This window comes from Patella vulgata, chromosome 3, assembly GCF_932274485.2.
Source record: "Patella vulgata chromosome 3, xgPatVulg1.2, whole genome shotgun sequence".
Lineage (NCBI taxonomy): Eukaryota > Metazoa > Mollusca > Gastropoda > Patellidae > Patella > Patella vulgata.
Genome location: NC_065881.2, coordinates 4215530 through 4235595, shown reverse-complemented (window position 1 = coordinate 4235595; position 20066 = coordinate 4215530). Strand labels below are relative to the sequence as shown.

Sequence of the window (20066 nt, the reverse complement as noted above, 5' to 3'; positions counted from 1 at the left end):
AAAATGGTAAATTTCCCGGAAGATTATCGAGAAACGCCAGCAACATGCTCAGTGGCAAGCCGTTGCCCCCACACCCAACCGTTCCTACTAACTGATATATAATTACCAAACCAATAGACATGTCAAAATTACAACTATATAGACTAATTAGATAAACTTTTCATTTCTCTGCTGGAAAACATTAAAAACGACGGATCCGAATGATTAGGTACAATAATTAAATACAAAAGTGATAAAATATGTATTTACCTGTAAAACGTGTTTAATCCTTGGATGTTAGGTATTGATATAGATACTGCAGATACTCGAGGATGACTAAACACCTGTGTTTAGTGACGTCATATATCGGTCATGGTTGAATGATTGTGTTTATTTATACACCTGTACTTACCAAACATGGTTGTATGCATAGACTGGGCGGATCCCGTGAATTGACATTATAAATAGAACAATGGGCGGGTCTCTGTATAAGTGGTAAGTTTGAGCATTAAAAAACATTCATACCAGTGAATGAACACAGAACTTGGTATTTCTATACAAGTAGACCTTTAAAGTGTAAAACATCTCACCGAAATATATATGTCCGCCCCAGTGGTGTATAGTCTGGGAGGCTGGAAGGCTGGGATGGGCGGACGGACACAGTGTCCCTCAACAATTGACAATCGAAGCGTAAAAAACCTCAAGGAAGTATATTTGTCCACCCCAGTGGTTTTTGGGCAGAGAGGCTGGTGGGGGGGGCGGACGCAGTGCCCCTCAATACTCAACAATTAACGCGTAGAAAACCTCAAGGAAATGTAAATGTCCGTCCCAGTGGTCTATTGGCTGGGAGCGGGAGGCGGGCCGACAATTAAAGCGTACAAAACCTCAACGTCCCTATCGTGTATGGACTGGGAGAAGCACATTCGTTGCCGCTAGCTCTCCAACCCAAGCCAAAATATTCGGGCGATAAAACAGCAGACAGGACAGTCACCGAAATTCGGGCAATCAGTGCATTTCTATCTATTCTATTGAATACCTTGTGAACATTTTAAAAATCAAGAATTCTTAAGACTAATATTCGAATTTACACTATCAAGAATTTCACTCTTATTATTAATATTCATATTCGACGAAAAAAGAAAAAATAGCATTCGTGCCCCCCCCCCCCTTCTGTTTATATTGTGTAATCGAAATTAACTCAGTGGAAAGAATTTGGCTGTTTGGGTGAGAGGAGTTGTCTGGATGACCAATACCTTTATATTAAGCTGATATGATGTTTCTAGGTACCGCCTTTAACATGACCTTTATATATATATATAGTATGACAAGATTTTCGTGGTCAGCTATAACGTTTAACGTTGACATTTTCTCAAAAGGCAAAGAAAGAGTGCTAATTTATTTGCTAAGGTACAATTAATTTTGAAAATGAGTCTAGTATTTGTCCGATACGAACAGCTGAAACTCGTTTTTCTTGTTGTCTAAATGGGCGTTATTGTGCAAATCAAATGGTAAGACGACACAGGAACAATGTTGCTTACTAAATTGATCGCCATTTCAAACAAAAATCTCGTTTAATCCCACATCAACTGGGGCATTGCTGCATAAACGGCGAGGTGTGGGAGCGTTGGGGTAGGAGGGGATGATAAAAGAGAGAAATAAATTGGGTTTAACGTCCACTCGACACAAACTAGGTCATTTCGGGACTAACATGTGGATCACTTTTATTTGAATAATTCGCTTGCGCGTAGGGGTCTTTTGCAGTGGGGGAAAACCGGACGACCCGGAGAAAATCCACCAGGTTGGACAGGCGACCCTACTCCTTGTCACGTACAACCGGGAAATCGAAACCACACCAGTTGACTCAATGACACACCTTATGATACAGCGCGCACACGCTAACAATTCGGACACCCACTCCAGTGGGGATGATAAGAATCGAACTTAAAATCAAAGTAAATTTATTAAATGCCAGCATCATAGACGCCAAATACAGAGACGAAATTGTATACATATAAAATAAACAAAAACACTTATTAAGATAGTATTAACAAAACATAATAGTGTGAGCAGAAGACGTTGTTAATAAAAGCTGTGAATATTTACACTACGAATTGACATTCTCTATTTTACATGCTTACGTCGGTAGGTTGAATGGATCGTCAGAAACAATAATGTCCAAATCATTTTATATAGGCAATTTTGCAAGTTACTTTATCCTTGTCAAAAACGATAAATTGCATATACTAATCTTATCTTGGAGGAAATACAGATTAAACTAACTAGAATTCGTTATAAGAATCAACAACTATTCATTAATGTACCATCAAAAAGTAAAATCTTTAGTGTCCTGCATATTTGTCAAATCTTAGACGTTACAATCTTCAGAAATTCCATTCTGTGCCCTATCTTGTTATTCTCTCTCTAGTATTGAGCTACTTGTGTAATGCCGTTTGGCGTGTGTTGAGCACCTATGTCCTTTTAGTAAATCAGTAACGAAATGTTTTTATATGGTATATTCAAGTAATGTAGCGAATTTTGTTTTATCTCCACCGAAGTTGGCATTGAGGCAGACTTTGGCTCCTTTAGCGCGGTATTTGTCTAGATTCAACTGCCCAACCCATAATCCTTGACCATCTTTTTGTAGGTGGGTCCAATCGCCGTCAACGGTTGCAGCCACGGCAGCGGCATTAGGTACGCTAAGTTTTACAGGTACGTTGGATAAATCCATTGATTGATTAAGAACAATTGGATCGTAAAGGTAGCATCCATCTTTCCATGGAGCGTATTGTTTCGGGAAAGGTGTTGGTGCTTTAGGTGAACCTGTATTATTAATGAGATAATTGAAGACGCCTGGTAATGTTTTACTATCATCGTCACAAGGCAGAGCGTAGATCTGTAGCTTGTAATAACCTGTATCAGGCATCGTCGCTATTAATGCACTGATATCCCCCTGAAAAATAGAACGTAAAGAGGCATTAGCGTTTTTGAGATCGCCGTCGGTTTTGAACAAATGATTTTCGATTTGAAGGAACTTGACTCGAGGATGTTCAAATGTCTTATTTCTGCAAAATTTGAGTCGAATAATTTAGTGGCCGGTATTATGATATTATTATAAACTGTTAATATTTATTTTACTGATGAAAATGTCTCTTTAACATGGCTGTTAAACAACATTGATTAAAGAGTGGAAAGGAAGTGAAATGGGATGTAACGTCTCACCCTCCCACACCAAACGGGATAATGAGGAAGGTAGAAAGAAAAGAAAACAATGTTTAGCGCAGGCCCTACATAATACTTGATTCCTTTTGTATTTAAGGCTAACATACGGTCAGCTATACTACTATGTGTAGATTTCAAGACGAACTAGTTTGGAGGGAGGGGGGGGTAGTTAAAAAGTTACATCACCGGGATCTTGGCCAAATGGTCCAAGGTAATACGGCCTATTAAAGGATTTGTTTCAGTCAAGGTTCCCACTAGGGTGGAATAGCGCCTGTGGGACTGACCAAAAACTGTTCCTAGTCATTTGGATGGGGCGACAAACCCCTGTATACATCACATGGCACATGGGTAGGTGAGATGTCAATTTTCACATAAACATACTCCTTACAATAAACACGTGACCATACGAAATAACCATATGTTAGTGTCAAAATGACCAAAAATAAGAAAAGCATTGTGTTGTCGAGACCATAAACCCCACTCACGAACTTTGTCACGAACTTCGACCTTTAAAAGAGGCAGGAAGGTTTGGAAAATTCCAATGGTGCTTGTTGTTCCATGCAAGGAATTTAAATAGGGGCATTATTGTTGATAGTACTCCTTCCAGTTTGATTACCACGGCGCTTGGGTAAGCAAGGTTTACTCTTCTGGATATCTGTTACTACTGTTCATCATGTATTTCGTTCATTGTCCATTTGCTGATTAAACTATTTTGACGATACCGTTTTTTACGACTTCGAATTGAAAAGTCAACGGAAGAACGATCTAAGTCACATTTTTTTCTTTTCGCATAAAAGGCAAAACAGACTTTTGGACGAGAATGCTTGACGCGAACAGAACAACGAGTGGGTTTAATTACAATACGAATCATAATTACCAGTACAACAACTGACTTCCACTTTTCAGCCAAATTAAGGTCAAATAAATACGACGGACGTGTATTTGTCCGAGGGGCCATTTCAGAAGGGCCTTGGTTCGATGTGACTCCGATAGTTTTTACCTAAAATTCATTGTTCAATAGAAAGCTTGGACATTTTGCTACCAGATGGGGCCATTAACTGGGGTTCGTTGAAAAAATGACTTAGATCGTTCTTCCCCGGGGCTCTCAATTGTGTGTAATGGTCTGGATTGTTAGTTCTTGTTGTGTGACTATATAATAAAGATTATTACAGGTGTGACTATAATAAAAATTATTACAGGTGACTATAATAAAGATTATTACAGGTGTGACTATAATAAAGATTATTACAGGTGTGACTATAATAAAGATTATTACAGGTGATTATAATAAAGATTATTACAGGCGTGACTATTACAGGTAATAAAGATTATTACAGGTGTGACTATAATAAAGATTATTACAGGTGGGACTATAAAAAACCTTATTACCTGAGTATGACAGAAGACATATTCTTTATGTTCAGTTTCATTAGAACACTGAATAAGATTACCAGTTAGTTTAACTGGACGAGTTGTCCTAAACTTCAGCTCTATCTGATTATCGGGAACATCCACCTCAGGGTTGTTGTGACTCAACGTCGATAGCCCAAACTCACTAAATTTAGGCTGGGCACCCAAGTATCCGTAGGGTAGTTCCGGTTTTCCAGACATCTTTACTAGTAGACTACACTACAACACACACCTGGAAGATAGAAAGACGGAGTTAAAAATATGATGAATAAATTTCATGACGATAATAGATGGTTTGACATGGAAGAGAAATGGGGTTTAATATCATCTGAAAAGCTAGACGATTTATTCTCGTCGAAGTACCTTCTAGAGCCCGAGAGGGTCCACAACCGTACAGACTTATCGAAATATTTGTGATAATTGTGATTTTTGTGATATAAACATAAATTTAAAGTTTCATCAAAACCAGATCAAAATTGTGACCTCTAGAGTGTCCACAACTTTGACATACCATACTTTTACACTATTTGCATTTGAGGAGCTGCCATTTTATCGGGCAGTTCGGTACGATTTTAACGAAATTCGAACCCAACTGTGATATATTTGAACGATTTTTTAAATCCGATAAGAGTATAGCGCAGCGTTGCTGTCTGGAAAACAACCTGCATCAACTAAATATGTAGTCCAAGATTAGTGTAATAAACGAAATTATATTATACACTGGAAATAAGATAAAACTGGCTATCACTTTGGACAACTGTTTTGTTTGTCTGTCACAGTATGGATCAGACTGAAACTAAGACTCAAACACGCATAAAACACTGCATTATGGATGTCCATAATACATCTTGTACAACAATCTGAGTAAAATATTATACATCTATATTTCGTTTCGTTTTTTATACTTTCAATGGCCTCTACTACATGACGATCTGACCGGTTGTACTGGAAGGTCGTGTCAGGGATCATACGAGCGACTTTTAAACCTATGACGACCGACAATCAGCGTTGACGTTTTAGAGGTTTAGCCACAGTTCCTTGCAGAGCACGCCAAGAACTCGACGTAACATACCGTTTCATTGGCCAATTCCTAACATCAACTCTTCCAGATCTGAGTGTTGTGAAGTCACATAAAACGAAATTTTGAACTATAAAAAACGAAACAAAATAGGATCTGTGTTTTAATCGGATTGCTTGTAAAATACACTTGACGCCACATTAAAGAGATTACTTGAAAATATGAAAGAGATTACTTGAAAACATTAAGAGATTACTTGCCCGGAAAACGTGCTATATTATGTATAATAAACCAGTGTTTTATTGTGGTCAGTGGCGAAATATTACTCCGGGACTACACTTGATACACAACAACTTGTAAAATACACGAGATTTACCTACAAACTTGGCAGGCTGAAACCAAGGGCTTCCAGATCCAGGGTTCAAGGTGTATAATAAATTTGACACGGTCATATTCTTACACACTCGTTAGTCTCAATTATACTTCACCATCTCCCGCTTCGCTCAGTTGTATTGAAAACACGGTATCATCTACCTCTAGTCGTGAGGGACGGGAACTTGTGTGAAATAGTTTTATTTAACATCCGACTTCACCGAATTGATATCAACAACAAGTGGAAGTTAAGTGGGAGGAGCCTCATTAGTACAATAGCCAATGACAACTCTTTATCTAAATGTTTGATATCCGTTATTAAGGATTGATCAAACAAGTGGACGGTGGGTGGGAGGAGCCTCATTTGTAAAATAGCCTATGTCCGCTCTTTATCTAAATCCGGCAATGTTTAATATCCGTTATTACACATACACACCACATTTCAGACATTGTCAGCTATCACTTAATCTAATGATAGTGGTTCGTCTCGACTTCTAATGATGGATTATATCTATCTAATGACCATGATCTCCTGACTTCACTGATCAGTTTTATACTTTAAACATCCAAATCATTGTAAGTAATCAATTTCCTATTTCTTATCTCCTTCATAATCTCTAAATCTCTCTCAAAAATGTTGGGATAATGTGAACGACTTTAGACATATTAACTAATATTGTCATTAATTAAAATACAGATATGACGTCATTCTTTGATGTTGACGTAACAGTATTTCACACAATGTACGGACAACGTGTCAATTATAAATTATAAATTATTTGTACTTAGATGAAATATTAGATTCGGGTGACGATTTCATTGACATGCAGTTGCATGTATCTGTATTTTAAATTGTTTAAGGATCTCAAGCAAGACATTGTGTTATATATTGAAGCAACACCGGACTAATGATCCAGTGGGCATTATAGTAGTTAATTTCTTGCCCCCCCCCCCCCCGACAGTTATACCACACATAGACTAAAAACAGTACCAGCAATATAATTTTGTGAACAACTGAATCGATTTCCTCGAATTTGTATTTTGACCACTGGATTAGCGTTGATGGGGTTTGTATTTATAAATATTGTTGGTAGTGCGGTCTATTGACATACAATATCAATACGGAGAGAGAGAGAGAGAGAGAGAGAGAGAGACGGGTTTAACGTTCACTCGACACAAACTAGGTCATTTCGAGACTAACACATGGTTCAATTTTATTTCAATAATTCGCTTGCGAGTATAGTCTTTAGCAGTGGGCGGAAACCGGGCGACCGGGAGAGAGAGAGTGTGAGAGATTGAGACATGGGTTAACGTCCACTCGATACAAACTAGGTCATTTCGGGACTAAACGACGGTTCAATTTTACTTCAATAATTCGCTTGCGCGTAGGGATTTTAGCAGTGGGGGAAACCGGACGACCCGGAGAAAACCCACGAGGTTGGACAGGTGGTATCAATACGGACACAGGCACATTATACAAATCAGCATACCGTCCCTCATCGAGTTAGCTAGGAATGGACTTCCTTGTATTTATAGCCCCCCCCCCCAACACTTATTTATAGCCCCTCCCAACACCTATTTGCACGGCGAACTTTGTTGATTGCTTAGCATAGCATCAAGGGTTTTTCGTCAAGTATGTACGGCCTACACGGGACATGTGTTTTCGTCCCATCCGATCGACTATACACTGTTCCTTGCTGTTGATTTAGCGCCTTACTCATTGACGCACCATGGCTTTCTAATCATCTCGACCTGGTTCCATCTTACCTGTAGATATTTACATTTGGTAGACTGTATTAGTATTACAGTGTCTGCTTATACCAGGTGAGTTGATGTTTATAAAATCTGGGTGGTCGAGTGGCCGCAAGTGTTGTCTGTTGAAACGACGAATTCAACTCAGTTATTTAAATGATTCTGGAACTAGAACTGTCTGGCGTTTCTACACAGTGTATGCTTCTCCTCCTCTTTAACTTCTGATGGGACTCATAATGCTAATAGTAATGACTCGTCACGAACCACCAAATATTTTCCTTTAAATTCCAATCTCTTCGTAAAGTTTGCTTATGATAAATGGAAATTTTGTCATGCAAAAACGCCACAGAGAGAGAGAGAGAGAGAGAGAGAGAGAGAGAGAGTATGATACAATCTATGTTGAGCTAAGAAAACGCCTTTATACAAGATGCTGTACAACGTATCACGTTACACGTGCATCGTATATCTGTCTAAAACACTCGCCAAATATAAACTATTTTAATGTAACGACTTATGGTTTTATATATTATTCACAAAAATTCTATTTTAATGTAACGACTTATGGATTTATATATTATTCACAAAAAATCTATTTTAATGTAACGACTTATGGTTTCATATACCATTAAAAACCTACTTGAATGTAATGACATATACTATTAAAATAAACTATTTTAATGTGAAGACTTCTATCTAGAAATTAAAGTAAATTTAAATATTGAACGTAAATCATTAGATATATATACCTATATTGATATGTGCTTTTAGACTCATGCTGATCTATATTAATGTTTCAGAGAATACAGCTTTAAGCCATTAATTATATTCAGCGTGGTTGTTTTATCAATAACAATACTGCTAATATAACGTAGTTGTTTCACAACCAGACTCAAAGGTTTTCCAAATATTAGCTATCATACACGAAGAGTTCATACATCACACAGCCAAGAAACATATATAACTATTAAACATCAATTATATATGGAACTTATATTAACAGATCATCTTTCAAGATGTTTTATAGATTATCTCCTCTCTAGTTCTTGTCTTCAATGTGGTTTTGTATTTATGTTATAAAGGAAGTGTCATCGTTTGCTGTGTGTGTTTTACTTGATGAAGAATGAACAGAACGGCTGGAGTTTAAGCTATGTTTTGGTTTAAACCGTCGACTATTAGTTATATCTCAACATGGGGGAAGGGGGGCTGGTTCGCTCACCAGAAGAACAAGGGATTGCCCCCCCCCCCCACACACACACACACACTTTGGTAAGGGCTCCTCGAGATTTTCCGGTATCGTTTCATCTTGTCAGTCTCGGAGGACTGGTAGGAAATAGCGTCTGGGATGAAAAACCGAGGACCCGTGTACACGTTGACGTGCACGTAAAAGAATCCTTGGCAGTTGGAATAAGAATTTCGATATAAGAGTAGGTCGTAGCGCAACTATCCTGGTACAATTTCCCTCATAGCACACTGCATGGTGTATGTCTGTCTTCATTAGCCCAGTCGGAGCAGAACAGTAGGACATTAAACCCCGTTTCATTTCATTTTGTTATCTACATCAACTTAAATTTCAACAATTTACAGAAACAAACTCAATCAAATATTTTTAATCGATATACTTTGAGGTAAAACTATTGTGTTTTCATCTTGGTCTGGAATATTATAGACCTTTGTAGATGCACTATGTAAGATTTAGATAAAGAACTGACCGTTCAAAACTAGATAATGAAAAAATGAATATATTGAAAAAATTCCCTTCAAATTACTTTATTCTGAAAGAAATTATCATTGTTTAAAGATGTCGCATAGATTGTTTAGTATCGTAGCAACGGTACTTGTTAATCGAGACTTTATTCGCCATTTTTAATTTAAATCATTAAATGGTGACTGTGTTTCAATCTGATTCAATCTCCACCATTCGATGGTCTAGATAGTTAATTATAGGCTTGTCATGTGAACAAATGTCCAAATAATATTTTGTATAACTTTTAAAGCCAAAAGAGAGAGAGAGAAATGGGGTTTAACGTCCACTCGACACAAACTAGGTCATTTCGGGACTAACATATGGTTTAATTTTATTTACATAATTCGCTTGCGCGTAGGGGTCTTTAGCAGTTGGAGGAAACCGGAGGACCCGAAAAAAAAAACCACGAGGTTGGACAGGCGATCCTACTCCTTGCCACGTACAACCGGGGATTGAAGCCAAAAGAAAGACCTGCAATAGGCCGATTTGGCTCTTACATTTTTTTCTTTAATTTGTGGTATTGCATAACGCATCTTTAAATATAATTTTCCTGTATTAAGTACCCTGATTGCAACATATCATAATAACATATAAAAAGCAACGTTTATCATTAAATTAGGTTTATATTTAGAAACTCTTTCTCATATCGTTATTAAAATCTTAACTTTTAGAAATGAATCTCACGTTCCTAAATGTTTTATCAATATCTTTACAGAATATTAATTTCACGAATCTTCTCCTATTCGGTGGGTGGTTATCTTAGACGTTATAAATGCCCATTTCTCACAAGTAAATGATATGTAAATATGATAGCAGTCTATCCAAGAAATATTTGAAATGTGGGCGTGTCTAAGAAATGTGGGTGTGTCTAAGAACTGCATACTTTTGTTATCATTTTCCATTTCGTTGCATTTTAACGGTTCACGAGTGCCGATTTCTCATGACTCAACCGTAATGAAAGGTTAATATGGTAGTAGTCTACAGATACATATATATTTGAAATGTGATTAAGAAATATGGGCGTGGCTAAGACATATAGGCGTGGTTAAGATATACGGATGCAGCTAAAAATGAGGTACTGGCAGAAACTCGACATTTAAAACTTTCGTTATCGTTTTCCATTTCGTCTTATCTTATATAGCCTCTTCACAAGTTTTCTTGACTGAAAATCGGTCAATCCTACTCTTCGTCGAATACTAATAGCCAAGGCTCTGTCCGTGTCACGCCACATGGACAAGTCGAAACCCGAGGAACTGTCCCGGCTAACACATCTAAATCCTGTGGTAAATTGTAAACACAAACAGATTAAGTTAGGTTTTGACATACTGCGATCTACGAAGATTTATAAAGAGAACACCAAACACTGTTTTTCTCATAGTAGAAAGTCGCATATCCACATAGTAGAACGTCGCATGCGCATCTTAATTAGTCCGACGGGTGCCCACAAGTAGGGCATTAAATCGCATTTTATTTTATTTCTTACGGTCCTCGCCAAAGCCACGCCCACGTATCTTAGCCACGCCAACATTTTAATATATTTGGTAATTCCGTTTCATTTCTATCCCATTCTTCAAAATGACAACGATATGTAAAACCCATACCATTCCAATCTATTTAAAACATGGCTAGAAGTAGAGTTTACTCCCTGCTGACATGTCAGGTAGAATAGAACATGATAAAAGATGGCTGACTATTGTTATTTCACTTACACTAACAAAAACTACTACCACTTGGCGTATACATCACATTCCTACAGCTACATGCCAACTACTGACTTAACAAAAACTTTCTGATGATTTGTCGAATTTAAAACATATACTACACCATAGTTCACTTAAATCAAATAAAACAATATGGAGTTCAACGTCCTTGTATTCTGCTACATACTGGGCTAATGAAGACGTGAAATGAAAGGTATTTGCTGATTGTTTGGAATTCTTGGAATTATAACTGCCATCGTGATTTTCGTTGAGCTAAAACCGGCCATGGCGTCGGGGAGTATGGGGGCGGGGAGTATGGGGGTGAGGGGGTGAGGGGCGGGGGTATTTATGTCTTTCCGGTAGGGCTAACACTAATATGCACATGTGTACACATTGACAGGTAAAAATGAATTGGAATTCGAAGATAAGAGGAGCGAAACACTGCAAGTCGTCTCTCATCGCACTGCAAACCCGAAAACAACCGTCTCGCATCGCACTGTAAACCGGACAATGAAATTACTATATGTGAGACTCAAAATAAAAGAAATTCAAGTTCCCACATATTTATTTTCATCTTGATACACTTCCGTTTTACAAAATAAAATCTCACAAATCTCACAAAATCTAATGAATGATTAAAGCCGTCTTACAATATATTATATTGGTCTACTACCGGAAAGGGCGTCATACTCAATGAACTTCCGGTAATGGAAATGATTAGGAGAAAATATAATCTATTGCAGTTATTTTTCTTCATATGACAGCTCAATGGAATTAATTAGCTAAACGAGTAAGTACATCCTGCATCGTGTACGACAACCGTCTTTTATTGGATACATGAAACCGTGCTATAAGAAGGAAAACTGTTAAATATATATATAGATATGAATATTACATTATTAGCTATGTATTCAACGAATCATCTTTCCTTTTAAAATGTTGTATAAAATTCCTCAGGACTTCCCAACGTGGTTTCACGTGTCAGTGTTATAACAAGGAACAGTGTCTAGTTGTTCAGATAGGACGAAGAAACGAGGTATCGGTAACATATTGCATTGCAGAGCACGTAAAAGAACCCTTGACAGTTGAAATTATAAATAAGAGTATATATAGTCCGTTGAGCCAATTTCCAGGGCAATATATACCCCATAGCACACTGCATGGCCGTATGCCTGTCTTCATAGCCCACGACATGGGCCGTATGCCCGTCTTCATAGCACACGACATGGGCCGTATGCCCGTCTTCATAGCACACGACATGGGCCGTATGCCCGTCTTCATAGCACACGACATGGGCCGTATGCCCGTCTTCATTAGCCCGGTTGGTGCAGAAAAGTGGGACGTTAAACCTCAATTTATTTCATACAGTGAGTAACGTATAACGTTATAATTTATATCTATAAATATATAGCACCAGTAATAAGTGAGTATTAACGTTATTTATGGCACTAGTAATTAGTGAGTAGTGTATATTTTTAATTATAGCACCTGTAATTAGTGAATGCTAATTATTTCAGCATGACAGTCAGTTCATTTACCAGACAAACAAAAAAATACATCAAAAACAAAAACAACCCCTCGTTTCATCAGCTGAATGTCAAACATTCTTTATCTTGAAACGTTGTGAGAAAATGCCAATCCTACTTAGATCTGTATCAGAAACTGGCAGTAATTTAACATGAAACAAATACAAGTACTAAAAGCAAGTGATTCGACAGACATGTAGCAGGATGTAGGCATATTATAATACTTAGTACATGTATAGTACCTATAATACATCTATAATACTAATGTGTACATGTATAGCACTTAGTGTACATGTATAGTCGGAACTAACACTTAATTAAACATACATTATGCAAGAGCTAAATCTGCCTAAGTCTCTCTTTAGGCCTGAAATGTTTTATAGATAGAACTATAATCGTTCATAGTTTGGTTTTATTTTCTTACTGAAATGTTAAAAATCGATTTGAGTACATAATAGCATGACTTAAAGGAGCTAAATCGCTAACATTTGGAATCTAGAAATTGACACAAGTGGGTCGCAACTCATATAATACTGTAAGATGAATGTATATAAACAATGGTTTCCGTTTTTACTCCAATTTCAAATCAGTTATGTTCCGCGAAATAAGCCCGCAGTCTCAATCGAATACAAATTTCTAGCGCCTGGTTATTCCAGTCTACATACGCTGTTTGGTTTGGTGCAATATGTCTAGCCTCGTTCTTCGAGTCTCTTGCTAGAACTGGGGCTGAAACGCATTATGGTAAACGATTCGTGTACCAATGGCAAAATGTTTATTTTGTCTTAAATATTGGATATCAGAAGCCCATCTTTTTCCGGTAAGCTCACAGCATCAATGTTGATTTAAATTGACAAATAATTTGTGTTTTCAATGTTGAAGATTTTGGATGATATCGAGTTAGAGACTTAGCTACTTTAAGGCTTAAAAAATGAAATATCGTCTCGAAGTGCTAAATCCATCAATATACCGACAACAGACCTGTATACAAGAAAAAAATGATACACGCCTGATACAAGAACGGGACACAAAATGAAATGAAATGGGGTTTAACGTCCTACTGTTCTGCTCCGACTGGACTAATGAAGACGGAGAACGTGACATAATTAGATATTTACAGAATATATTATTGGGTAGGAGAAAACTGATTTAACAAAACATGTAGTGAATCTGGGCAGATGATGAAATTACACAACAACAAAATTGATCATGTTTGAAAGGTTTCATGCCAACTAGGCTAAAATAATACAAAAATCCACCAATCGTTGTTCACTGAGAGAAATGTTGTATTTACCCAAAAAGTACCGGAGTTCTAAAAAAAGATAGCCGTCTTCATTAGCCCCGAAATGTAGGGCGTTAAACTCATTTCATCATAATACTTTGTCACATCTAGATATTGTAGTATCAGTATTTTGATCAATAAATACACTCTGATATTATCATACACCAAACAAAAACATACCAAGAACAAGCAATAACTGATTAGCGTCATTTACAAATTGTCTGTAGTTTTTATCATCTGATACCCGCCAAACATCATAGACCTAAAACCAAAACACCTTACTCATATAAATATAGTTCGGGCAATAAAACCTTTATCGGTTCCATGGTGTATAATTATAGTTTACCAAACCTGATAGAAAAGGTGATAAATGAACCAGTCTAAATAATTTTGGGGGTTGGGTGGCTGAATGGTTTAACGCGTGCGCTTTTGATCTGAAATTAGGTCAAGTAGGTGTGATTTCGATGCCCCACTTTAACGTGACTAGGAGTAGGCTCGATTGGCTATTCTCGTGGGGGTTTTCTGGATTCCTCCTATCGTCAAGCGAATTAATGGAAATGACATTTATTTCAGCGAATTTTCCGTTATTGAAAATGCCAATGTTGCCCCAGAAACTAGGAGATTGTAGAGATCTATTTTCCTGGTACAAGTCATGAAGACATTAGTTGTGGAGATATTATCTATGTTTCGATCTTTTACGTGCACGTCAATGTGTAGAGGGGACTGCGGTTTTTCGTCCCATCCGAACGAATAGACAGTTATCCTTGTCAGGCCCTGTATGAGGATAGTAAAAGTTAGACATTAATCTCTATTAAAGCATCTGATAACACTTCCAGTTTAATTAATTAATTAACTTATAACATAAAGTAGGTAATTAATGTATATTTCAATTAACTAATACATCTGTTCTGCGTTATAGAAAAACCTAATCATATTCGCATGATAAATATTAAATGAAATGGGGTTTAACGTCCTACTATTATGCTCCTAAACTGGGCTAATGAAGACGGGCATACGCCATACAGTGTGCTATGAGGGAGATTTTGCTCGGGCAGCGACGCTAGAGCCCACTCTTATATCGAATTCCAACTGCCAGGGGATCTTTTACGTGCACGCCAATATGTACACGGGACCTCGGTTTTTCGTCCCATCCGAACGACTAGACAGCTGTCCTTGTCAGGCCCTCCGTCCTGCATCACTGACAAAGAGAAACCACGCCGTAAAATCTGGATAAACTTTCTCGGCCAATGCAGGGATCGAACACCCGACCTGCAGGCTAGCGAGCCAGCGTCTTACCCACTTAGCCACCGTGATCCCCGAAATATTAAATGAAATGAAATTTTCGGCACTGACTGGGCTAATAAAGACGGACATTGTCCACGAAGTGTGCTATGGGAGATATTTTGACCGAGCAGCGCTGGTACAGCCTACTCTTATTTCGAATTCCAAATGTCAAATCAGGGTTCTTTTACGTGTACGCTAATGTATACACGGGGTCTTGGTTTTTTGCCCCATATGAACGAGAAGGCGTTGTCCTTGTCTGACGAATCATCTTACACAACTGACAAGGGAAAATCACACTGGAAAACGGGTGCAAGCCAGCGTCTTACTCTTATTTCAATTCCAAATGTCCAATTATAGGGTTCTTTTACATGCACAGGACTTTGGTTTTTCGTCCATCCGAAGGACTAGATAGTGATATTGTCAGGCCCATCGTCCTACACTACGCCGGAAAATCCAAAGGAACTTCCTCGGCCTACACCGTGATCGAACCGAAGATCTCCTGGTTTGCGAGTCAGCATCTTACTCACTGAACCACCGTGGCTCCATTATAACTTACAGAGGTTAAATATATATAACACGGATCTTGAATATGTTCAATTCATTTAGCACTGATGAATCTATAAATAGGTTTGGTTTATTTCTACATGTCGGTTATTACGGTGTTAGAATCTTCTAGTTGCTGTAATCGGCTCAATCAGCGTATTCGCCAGTCAGTCATACCGTGTAATATATCAACCTCCAACCATTTTACCTTAAAGCACGAACACTCATCCATCAAGAATGATAAATATTCACTTATTACTAACAATACACAATCGCAAAGAAAATCTTGGCCCATATTTTTACGATCTTTAAAGAAACATTATTTAAGAGCTAAATTTGTCAATTGCTGGTCTTTTCTTTTAAAACGTTTATACATTATTAATTAGACATATTAACATGACATGACCATAATCAATTCTCGATGTCATCGGATGCTCGAGATTGTAACTAGATTAGAATGGTTCAGCCATTTAATGATCTAATTTAAAAACAGAAAAGCGAGGCTAAGACTCGAATATACCAGTACCTTGATTACGGTAATCTATTCACAGTGACAACTTTGATCGGAATAAAGTAATTTTCAATATATTCATTTTGCATTATCTATTTTCGAACTATTATAGCAAGAACGACCAGCTCTTTACTATAAGTAGCTGTAACTTGTAAGGAGAAAAAAAAAGTTCTAAAATGGATAATGTAATGAACACGTTGGCCAACAATAATTCATTTTGTTAAGATTAAGGTCCCATATGAAGGACTATACATTGTCCCTCGACAGGCCCCCCGTTCTGCGCGCACCACTGACAAGGGGAACCATGCCGCAAAATCCCGAGAGAGAGAGAGAGAGAGAGAGAGAGAGAGAGAGAGAAATGGGGTTTAACGTCCACTCGACACAAACTAGGTCATTTCGGGACTAACATATGGTTTAATTTTATTTCAATAATTCGCTTGCGCGTAGGGGTCTTAAGCAGTGGGAGGAAACTGGAGGACCAGGAGAAAACCCACGAGGTTGGACAGGCGACCGTACTCCTTGTCACGTAAAACCGGGGATTCGAAACCACGCCAGTTGACTCAATGGCAGGCTTTATGATACAGCGCGCACGTGCTATCCATTCAGCCATCCAGGGGGATCACGTGGCTAAGTGGGTAACGATGCTGGCTCGCTAGCCTGGAGGTCGGGTGTTCGATCCCTGCATTGTCCGAGAAAGTTCATCACGATTTTCCGGCGTGGTTTCCCCCTTGTCAGTGATGCAGGACGGAGGGCCTGACAAGGACAGCTGTCTAGTCGTTCGGATGGGACGAAAAACCGAGGTCCCGTGTACACATTGGCGTGCACGTAAAAGATCCCTTGGCAGTTGGAATTCGATATAAGAGTAGGCCGTAGTGCCGCTGCCCGGGCAAAATTTCCCTCATAGCACACTGTATGGTGTATGCCCGTCTTCATTAGCCCAGGTTAGGAGCAGAACAGTAGGACGTTAAACCCCATTTCATTTCATTTCATTTCATTTCAGCCATCCAGCCCCCCCCCCCCCCCCCGTGGTTAACTTATTAAAGAAGCAGTGTTTTGTACAATTATTCTACTCTGCAGTAATAAAATATATTTTAAAACAATACACAATATTACCCAAACGAGCAGTAGATATAAGGTCTGCAGCAAATGATCACGTGATCGTGTCAATGCCAACATTCAGGAAATTTCTGTTCTGCAGAAAACTATTGAAATCTGATAATATAATTGAAAATTCATTTTTGTTTCACAAACCAGTGGCTTCTTTAAAATGTAGAGTCTGCTCCAGATAAAGGATCTTTTCCCCGAATAATGTCGTCTGCTGTGAGTTATTGGCGGGCTATTGATTAGTGTAAATGTTGTATTGAATAATTTGTATTATTTCCGAGCTTACTGATCACCATGTCTGGGCACCACGATCTTTATACAATATGTCGGGTCAACGTGATCAAATATAATGAAATGGAATGAATCGAAATGGGGTTTAACGTCCTACTTTACTGCATCGACTGTGCTAATGCTAATGAAGACGGGTATACGTCATACAATGTGCTATGAGGAAACTTTTAGCCCGGACAGCGCCACTACGACCTACTCTTATATCGAATTCCAAATGACAAGGGTTGTCTTACGTGTACGTTGGTTTTTTGTACCTTCCGAATGACTAGACATTGTTCCTTGCAAGGCCCTCCACCCTAGACCACTAATCTCTAGAAACTTTCTCGGCCAATACCACCTGCTCTTCTTCCATTTTCTTATGTCCACGCAAAAGAATATATTAATGGGCCTTGGGACTTTTTTCACAATCTCCGAGTTACTAGATACGTTTATTTTTATAGCCACGCATACGCCACTGACGACAAAAATGGCCCGGTTTGTAAAGTCACGCGGATTCGAGCCCGCCCCCAAACTACTACGCCCCCCCCCCCCCCGCCCCCATCTTTCCAGGCGAATCCCATCATGAATATTTGTTCCAATAAATTAGCATTGTAATGTATTGGGAATTTAATATAGAAGTTAAGAGAACGTATTTTGTATAAAACCATTTCCATGAATCAAAGCATGTTTATGGAGTATGAAACAGGTGAAGGTATTAATTATAAAGTTGTATATCACACCAATTACACGGTACATCTTCTCTTCTCATCTGTTTACCACATATTATCAACGTACCAGCCATTGGTAATGCGTGCGCGTTTGATAATAAGGTCTGCCATTGAGTCAAGTGGTGTGGTTTCTATTCCCCGCTTGCACGTGACAAAGAATAGGGTCTTCTGTCCAACCTCCTTGGTTTTCTCCGGGCCCTCCGGTTTCCTTCCACTGCTAGAGACCCTTACGCACTATCGAACCATTGAAATAAAATTGAACAATATGTTAGTCTCGAAATGACCTAGTTTGTGTCTCCACCAGCATCTGCATCTTGGAATTATGATGTGATATTATCAATTTCGTGCATGAGGTATGCTTATCTTTTTCTGAACAACTATTATCAATCAAAACTCAACTCATCTGAATACATCAAAAGTTCCAGAATGGATCAACATGTAAATCTTTTAAACAGGATTTCTTTTCCGAATGCAGTATGTAGGTCATTATGATACTAACATAATTACAATTTGCGGGGGGGGGGGGGGGCACTTAATCTTCTTCGAATTATAAACAATGAAGGGATCTTTAACGTGCACTGTCAATTAATATATTTCGGACCGCGGGTTTTGTAGAATGTCAGACGCTCTAACACCACACCAGTGGCTCAGTGGGTAAGTTTCCCCATGACATTGGTGCAGGAACGAGAGCTGAGAGGTTCCTGTGTGGTTTACCCATGTCAGTGTGGTGCAGGACGGAGAGCTGGACTCGGAGCAAGGTCTAGTCGATCGGAAGATATGTGCACATGTTAGCATGCACATAAGCATCCTTGATAGTTGGAAAGAGTAGGCTGTAGTGCCGCTGTCCGGGGAAAAAATCCCTCATAACACGCACTGCACTGCGTATGACCGTTTTCATTAGCCCAGTCAGAGCAGAAAATGGGACGTTAAACCCCATTTCATTTCATATTGCATTACAATTTTACAAGAGTGCAAATAAACCTGAAAAGTAAAACTCTTTTTCATTACAATTCAGCGAGCGTAGAAATAAATGAACAATATTTGAAATGAGTAGAGTTATAAAGTGCTTACCTAGACTATACAATGAGGGTATCGGATGGATGCCAAGCTTCAGTGTTATAACTCCTCACACTCCAGACTCTAACTAGACTAAAACTAACAGTCTGTAGATAATTATAGATCTCTTGACGAGTCGATTCCTCCACTAACATCCTCCCCAGTTAGTCTATTTTAAACTTTCTACATTATTCTCTCTCCTCCTTCTCCTAGTTCACGCTGTTTTAACATTAAATTAGTAATAATACATTTATTGCGCAACCTTCATCCTCTTGCCTGCAACATCACTTTAGATGGTAGGGTACATTAACCCCCAGTTTGCATCCCGCTACGCATCGATCCGGACCCGGTAGAGTGTTTTGGGTTAGAATCCCATTTTGGTCCCAGAAGAACCTCTTGGTTAATTCCAACATGGGATAAAACAATGGGCCAAGTCCTTCGGATAGGCGACAAAACACTACAAAACATACATAAATGGAGCTGAAATGAAATGGTGATTAACGACGTACGTTTTTTCGGTCTAATGAAAGCGAGCGTATCGCATGTAGTGTGTTAATGGGTGGTGGGGGGA

General features: G+C 38.5%; 1 long non-coding RNA gene across 1 annotated transcript; it reads right to left on the bottom strand.

Annotated features, from left to right (window-relative positions):
* Positions 1 to 1920: 1920 nt before the first annotated feature.
* LOC126815752 (uncharacterized) lies at positions 1921 to 19721 on the bottom strand. The gene is made up of 3 exons (XR_007678048.2): positions 19511 to 19721; positions 4588 to 4840; positions 1921 to 2929 (listed from the first exon to the last, which is right to left on the bottom strand). It is a non-coding gene; the product is annotated as an uncharacterized LOC126815752 (long non-coding RNA).
* Between the last annotated feature and the right edge of the window lie 345 nt (positions 19722 to 20066).